Source organism: Marmota monax, unplaced genomic scaffold (assembly GCF_021218885.2).
Source record: "Marmota monax isolate L192 unplaced genomic scaffold, Marmota_monax_Labrador192_F-V1.1 WCK01_AAM20220418_F8-fsc00035, whole genome shotgun sequence".
Lineage (NCBI taxonomy): Eukaryota > Metazoa > Chordata > Mammalia > Rodentia > Sciuridae > Marmota > Marmota monax.
The window spans coordinates 2,515,457-2,523,148 of NW_026691961.1; positions in this window are offsets into that span (position 1 = coordinate 2,515,457).

Genomic DNA, 7,692 nt, shown 5'->3' on the forward strand with positions numbered 1-7,692 from the left:
ATCTCCTGCTGCCTAAGTACAGCATCCAGAATGTGATGACCAAATTGTGGCCTCGGGGCCTATGTTCTTCCAAGAAGAAGTCATGAGTAGACAAATGTGTTTCATAGAAGGGACAGATGAGCTACGCTGAGGACAGATGGCATCCCTGCGTTTCCCGGGGCCTCAGGAGATGTGTAGAATTCCCAAGTGTTTTCACCTGATCCCACTCCTCCCGGCCATGCCGACATCACCAGGTCGCATGCTCTTGTGAAATATGGACCTCATCACCTACATTTTGCTCCTCAACAGAAAAAAATAAAATAAAATAAAAAAATGAACGGCTCCAATAAGACAAGTTCACCAAGCTCCTTTGCACAGGCATAAAAGTAAGAGTTGAAGCTGGGAGTGGTGGTGCACTCCTAAAATCCTAGCAGCTCAGGAGGCTGAGGCAGGAGGATCTCGAGTTCAAAGCCAGCCTCAGCAATGGCAAGGTGCTCAGCAACTCCGTGAGACCCTGTCTCTAAATAAAATACAAAATAGGACTGGGGATGTGGCTCAGTGGTCGAGTGCCCCTGAATTCAATCCCCTGTCCCCCCCCCAACAACAAAAAAGAAGTAAGAGTAGAATTGCCACTTGCAGTAAGCAATCCAGACCCTGAACCCTTAAGCAAGGCTGGTTGTGGCCTCTGGCCACATTTCTGTTGAGGTGGTAGCTCCAGACCTGTGACAAATTCAAAGCTTCCCATTATCCATTCTTTACCATGAAATACACCGACAGTTCTTCTCAGGCACAGGGGTTAGCAGCTTTCCTGCCGAGGGTCACATGGTAAATATGTTGGCACTGCAGGCCGGGTGGCCTCTGTGGCCACTACTCTGCTACTCTGGCAGATGTGGGTCCCGTGCCACAGTCTCTGACCCCTACTCCAGCAGACTGAATGATCCATCCACATACAGGAGGTAATAGCCCTCCAGCGAAAAAAGTGTAGGGGATATTTTGCCAAAATACTCTTGGTTCCTTGGAGTTTTATTTATTGCCCAATAAATTGTACATTTATGGGAAAGAAATTTTATGTACACTAATAACTATAGGTGGGGAGGCTTCGGTGTAGGCAAAAAGTTGGAAACGCCGGGGGGATGTGATGGAGCTGAGATCCTGAGAAACCAGAGGACAGGAGCTCTGGGGAACAGGCCAGAGGCCCCGTGCACTCAGGGAAGGGACGGGGAGAGGCTGGGTTGGATGGCTGCTGAGACCACGCGCGGAGAGGACCAGAGAAATCAGGAAGAACGGCCACAGGGGAGGTCGGAACTTCCCTCCATGAACCCTGGGCCAGAGAGCAGGAAGGACACAGGCCAGGACCAGGCACGCGGAGCCTCCGCTAGCTCCATTTAGGAATGAAAATACCATCGGCCTCACCAGGTGGCAGTGAGATCCCGTGTCCTCTGAGTGGACAAGCGTCCTGGTGGCTGGGGGTGAGGTCCAGGGGTAGAGCACTTGCCCAGCACGCACAGGGCCCAGCACTGCAGGGGAAAAAGGAAAAATGAAGAATCCTGACTAGGAAGGACCGTGGACCCTAGACTCACTGAAATTTCCCAAAATAAAGGGTGACTGCCACTGGGGGGGGGGGAAACTGGCCTTACGCGGTGCCCAGACGTGACAATGAGTAACATCACCCCAACTAGCCAGGTCATGGGCCCTTCTCTACTGTCTCTCTACCTTTCTGATCTTGTCACGTAGAAAACCTCCCTGGGGTGCGGTGTGTCTACAAAACCTCGCTAAGGCGGGCCACCTCCCCAGGTGACAAATCCCACTCCAGCCTTCCAGCAGCAGGCGAGAGGCTCAGAGCAGAACATCCCGGGCTGGTCTCCTATTTCCTTCGTGACGACCATCCAGTGATAGCCAGTGATCTTTGGGTTTTCATTCATGATATAAATACAGGATAAAAATATTATTCACTTTTTTTTTCTTCTACAGTGAATTTAAAGTGAATCATTTCAAAAGAAAAATCGTGGAATCGTGGACAAGTGTCAGGGAATGCCAGGATTCAAGTCCAAGAGCGAAAGCGAAGGTGACGTGAGCGTCAGACATCACAGGTAGCGGGGCGGGGGCGTCTGGAGACAGGGGGTGGGGGGCGAGACCCACTCAGAACTTAAGGACAGAGCCCCCCTAGCCCGGTTCCTAAGTAAAAATTGCTGCTTCACGTTGGGCGTGAGCGATCCTTGCTTTGTTTGCTCCTCTATCCCCATGTCCTGGCGCGCAGTGGGTCCTCAGTGAAAATCTGTTAAATGTCTGACGGGCATGAACTTTGAGTCAGACAGACAGACAGACCAAAGAGGGGTGGGGTGAGAAAAAGCCTGTAGTCTCCATCCAATTTAAATTCTTCCACAATATTCATCCCACTGTCAAGACAGTGCATTATATGAGGAGGCCTCTCAATGGATACCTTCCGAATAAACAGAATACAAGAACAACTGGGAGACGGTGCGCGCTCATAAACAACCCAATGTAATTTAGACATGGATGTCAAAATGACTCTTGAGGCCAGCACTCTGGAGCACCTCCTGTACGCCCTGGCTGTATACTAATGGTGATAACTGCTGCTGCTACTAATGTCACTGTGTCACTGAGACACATTACTCAACCTCTACGTCGGTCATCCCATGCAGTACTCGCTATCCCTCAAGGCGGGCTCTTGTCAATCCTAGTTTATAAATGAGATAACTGAAGCTCAGAGAGGTCAAACCTCCTACTTAGGATCATCCAGCCAATAAAGACGATGGTGGATTCAAGACCCTCAGCCAGGTCCTATATCCCCAAAGCCTAGGATCTGCCCCACCTAGGATTGTGTCTAACAATGTGACACTCAGAAGGTTGAGGGGGTCTGGTGGGCGTTTGAGAACTGTTGATCAGCTACAAAAAATGAAAAGAGAAAAATAAGAGAGAACTGGGGGATACCCAAGAGTTTGGAAGTTTTTTTCTGTCATATTCACCCTTAGGGTGAGGTATGGCTAGCCGACATTCTTTGGCCCATGAAATGTGACCATAAGTAGCATATAACCACTTTTGGGAATGAGGCATTGAAAAGCCACTAAGTGAGCATTTATTTCTATTCCCTTTCTGGCAAAGCAGGTGTTGAAACAGTCAAGGCTAATCCAATGCATGGAGGACAATCGCCCAAACCTACAGTGAATTGTAAATCAGAAAGAAAGAAACTTATGCTAAGCAACTACTGGTGATGTTTGTTACCACAGCATAACTTTGCCTGGCCTGGCTAATATACTGGTGACTATGAAAGAGTTACCAAGCAGTGACATCTATCAAAAATAAAATGTAATGCACAGAAAAATCTCCTCATGGATATCAAATCAAAGAGACAGCTTTTCAGTCTGCTTATAAGTGAAAACGCAAGGCAGGCAGGGTGGCGCATGCCTCTAATCCCAGCGACTCTGGAAACTAAGGCAGGAGGATTGCAAGTTCGTGGCCAGCCGCAGCAACTTAGGGAAGCCTGAAGCAACTTAGCGAGACCCTGCCTCAAAATACAAATGCAATAAAAAGGACTGGGGATGTAGCTCAGGGATAAAGCATCCCTGGGTTCAATACCCAGTACCAAACACATAAATAAATACAAAAGCGTTTTTGAGCCTACTAGAAAAGATGGCCCAAGTGAAGCCTGACCCACCTGGGTCTCACTGCTGTCTTGAACACTCACCAGGTGGGTGGACTTAGTCTCTCCAAGCCCGCGTTCTCATCTGCAACACGGATCGACGGTAATGCTAACTGCACACAGTGGTTATGATTATAACTGAGATCATACATATGGAGTGCTCAACATGGTGCCTGGCTCAGAGTGAGTCCTTAAGGATTGTAGCTATCAGCCTGGTGCGCTGGCACATGCCTTTAATCCCAGCAGCTCGGGAGGCTGAGGCAGGAGGATCGCAAGTTCAAAGCCAGCCTCAGCAAAAGCGAGGCCCTATGCAGCTCAGTGAGGCCCTGCCTCAAATAAAATAGAAAGAAGGGCTGGGATGTGGCTCAGTGGTTAAGCGCCCCTGAGTTCAATCCCTGGTACCAAGGAAGGAAGGAAGGACAGACGGATTGTAGCTATCATTACGCAAGGAGGGGAGCACAGTCACCAGCAGGAACAAAAAGCATTACTTTCCTTTGCCCAGTGCTGCCCTGAGAGAGGGCTGCCCCAGGCCCGCAGGGGTTAACGGGGGTACATGGATGCCCACACGTCCACACGCACAGGCCCAGCGCACAACCCTGCCTGCCGCCTTTGATCCTGCTCCCAAGGCAGGAATGGAGAGGGAGCCTGCAAGGGCACAGCCCTAATTGCATTTTCTTCCTGAAAGAGTGTCTGGTGCCGAGCACCTGCGCCCAGCGGCCCAGCGCTACGTGACAGCAGGCAGCGGAGGCGCAGGCAGCATGCAAATCCGGGGTTCCAGGGCCTGGGACGCAGCCAGGCTCTGGGCACCCCTCCCCACGGCCGCCTCACCCCAGGGCAGAGCTTCCTGCACCAGCCCCGGGAATCTGAATCAGGAATCGGGAAGGTTCCCTCTCCAGTGCCCTTGGGGCTGGGGCAGGAAGAGAGTCCTGGGAGCGAGGCTGTAGAGAGCAGGGGATTGTGAAAGGCAGGACCAGGGCCCCAGACCAAGCCCCAACATTGTGAGCTGGGCTACTGTGGACAGGTACCTGTGCCGGGTGAGAACCAGCTTCCTGGGCTGTAAGGCAGTGGGTGACCCAGGCTGGACTGCACCAGAGGACGTGTCTAAAGGGCTTGGCCACCAATCCTGGCATGTAGTAGCCGCCTGATAAATTGCAGCTGTTATAATCAGGAGGCTTCATTCATTTACTAGCCCAGTGTTATTGAGCGTCGACCACGTGTCAGGCGCAGCTTCTGCTCAGCCCAGGTTTCTGCCTGGGGAGAGCTCACGTCGTGGTGGGTGAGACAAGGCGGCAGGCAAGCCCATTAGGTGGCCTCTGCCCAGCGGAGCAGTCTGAAATAAGACAGGATGGGAAGAAGGGCTGAGGGGCTGAGCTGGTGGGCCCCCCAGTCTTGGGTCCCTGTGACCAAAATACCAGACCAGAACAACTTAGAGGAGGAAAAGTTTACTTGGGGCTCATGGTTCCAGAGGTTCGGTCCTTGTTTGGCTGAGTCCTGCTCTGAGCCCAACGTGGGGCAGACATCGTGGCGGAAGGGGGAGGGGCAGGACAGCTGCTCTGCTCGAGCCACTCCCCCCCGACTCCTCCAGCCTTGGTCACTGCCCACAGTCACCTCCCAGTCCACTCAAACTCAGACGGGCCGGTGAGGTTACAGCTCTTATAATCCGACTGTTCGACTCTGAGTATCCCTGCATTATCTTGGGAGCTTTGGGGAACTCCTCAGATCCAAACCAAAAGCAGTATTTGTGGGCCAAGATACTGAGAATAACAGTCGGTACAGCTCTTATTGAGATATTTGACACCGTTAACATATTAACTTATTAAATTCTCACAGCCCTGGCATGAGGTGTTATTATCATCCCCATTTTACAGAAAGGGAAACCGAAGCTCAGAGACATCAAGTCACTTGCCCAGGATCACACAGTGAATAAGTGGCAGAGTCAGAATTCGAACCCTGGACACCCTGGCTTTCCACTCCATGTTCTTACCCTAGCAGGGTGCCCAACCGTCCTGGTTTGCCTGGAACTGCCCAGGCTGAAAGTCCCACGTCCTGGGAAACCCCTTGGGTCTGGGTAAACTGGGACAGTTCACTCCGCCAGGTACAGTCCGCCTCTCTAACAAGGTACATTGCCGTGAAATCAAATGAATTTCAATATATGGTGAGGCACGTACAGCAATGAACACGTCTTGCACTTGCAGACGTAGCAGAGGGAGCAGGGAGCGCTCCAGAGAGGAAGGAGCTTGCAGGAGGAGCCTGAGTCCAGGGTGGCTTTGAAGGATGTGCCAAAGTTCTCCTCCGGAACTAGCCGGGGGAGAGGAGGGAAGTCCTCAACGAGGCTGCACTGTGGACACTGAAAAAGCCTAAGAAAGGCAAGAGCAAGAGCAAAGCCTAGAGAAATCTCCATCCAGGCAGATCTCGGAGATCCGAAGCTTAGATTTTATGCCACAGTCAATAAAACACTGTGAGAGGATCTGAGGGGCAGAGGGCGGCAGTCAGATCTGCATTCTAGAAGGATCACCTGGGGAGGGCTGAGCAGGAAGGACCAGCAGGCGCTTGGATGGACACAAAGTCAGGCAGGAGCCTGGACTTGGGCAGAGTCTCTGAGGGTGGAGATGAAGCCACCCTGGGAAACACATCTCAAATAAGGATCCAAACCCTCGGAAACAGCTCACAAGTGCAGGGAACGCTGAGAAGGCTTCTGGAATTGTGGGGCGCAGACATTCCACCTGGCCTCCCAGCACGCCCTGTGGTTGAGTGCAGCTTTTCTGTGTTTGAGCATCATTCGCTAAGACCAGCCGTCCCCATCTGCTCAGCCAGGTTCTGACTCACTCATTCAAAGAGCACCTGCCGCCCGCTAGGCACCGTCCCAGGCACTGAGGATCAACGCAGCGCCCGCCTCCTGTCACTCAGATGAGTGGGGAAACTGGTACCAAGCACACCTGCTGAAGAGCTGTCGCTTGGCAGAAGCTCAGAAGGAGACCCACAGGGCACTCAGGGAGTCCGGAGGCTCCGTTTAAACCAGGAAACCGGGAAGATCCTCCCTGACCTGAATGCTGATCGACAGCCGGCCTGGTGCCAGTCAGGCAGGTGAGCCTTCTGGGCCGAGGGAGCTGTGCGTGCAGAGGCCTTGGGCTGAGACAAAGCTTGGCGTGGCCCAGGAACGTCACAGAGGCCAGGGTGGCCGGAGACAAGTGAGCACACAGGGAGAGACCTCAGATGAGGGGCCAGGGGAGGAAGGAGCCCCATCACCCCCAGCCATGGGGACCTCAGCCCGGGTGCAAAGGGGAAAATCCACAGGAGAGTGAGTGATCAAAGATCTCGCCAGTAGGTCACAGCTGCAGGGACGTGGCCGGGGAGACACTTGGAGCCATGAGGTTCTGCAGGTGGGGAGCAGGTTGGTGAGTGTGGACACAGACGAGATCAAGCGGTGGCCAGTCATTTGGGGGGGGGGTGCAGTCGACCGATTTTGGGCCACATCAAGAGACTGCTGTAAATGGGCCACCACCCCCCAGCTTCTCAAGTCGAGAACCTCAGTATCACCTTTTCCTCAAGGCGGCTCTTCACCCAACAGGAATTAGTCATTGCTGGCTTTCCTCTCCAGCCCCGATTATGACATAAAGTCAAACCGCTTCCTATAACACTGATCTTCCTTCCCTCCTGTGAGGAGTTGGACTGTGTCCCCACCCCGGAAAAAAAAAAAAAAGACATGTTCAGGTCCTAAACCCAGCACCTGTCCCCCATTCCCTTATTTGGAAATAGAGTCTTTGCAGATGTAATTAAGATGCAAGTTAAGATGAAGCTGTGTGAGATCAGGCTGGTCCTAAATCTAATCCCTGGTATCCTTATAAGAAGAGGCAGAGATCGGAGGAGAAGAGCCCCACAGGCTACAGAAGCAGAGATGCGCTCACGAGCCAAGGGATGCCAGGGATCTCCAGCGGACACCAGTCGCTGGAAAAGGCAAAGGGACATGGCTTCCACCAGAGCCTTCAAAGGGAGCCCAGCCCTGCTGACCTTGATCTCACACGTCCAGCCTCCAGAACTGCAGGGGAAGGTGT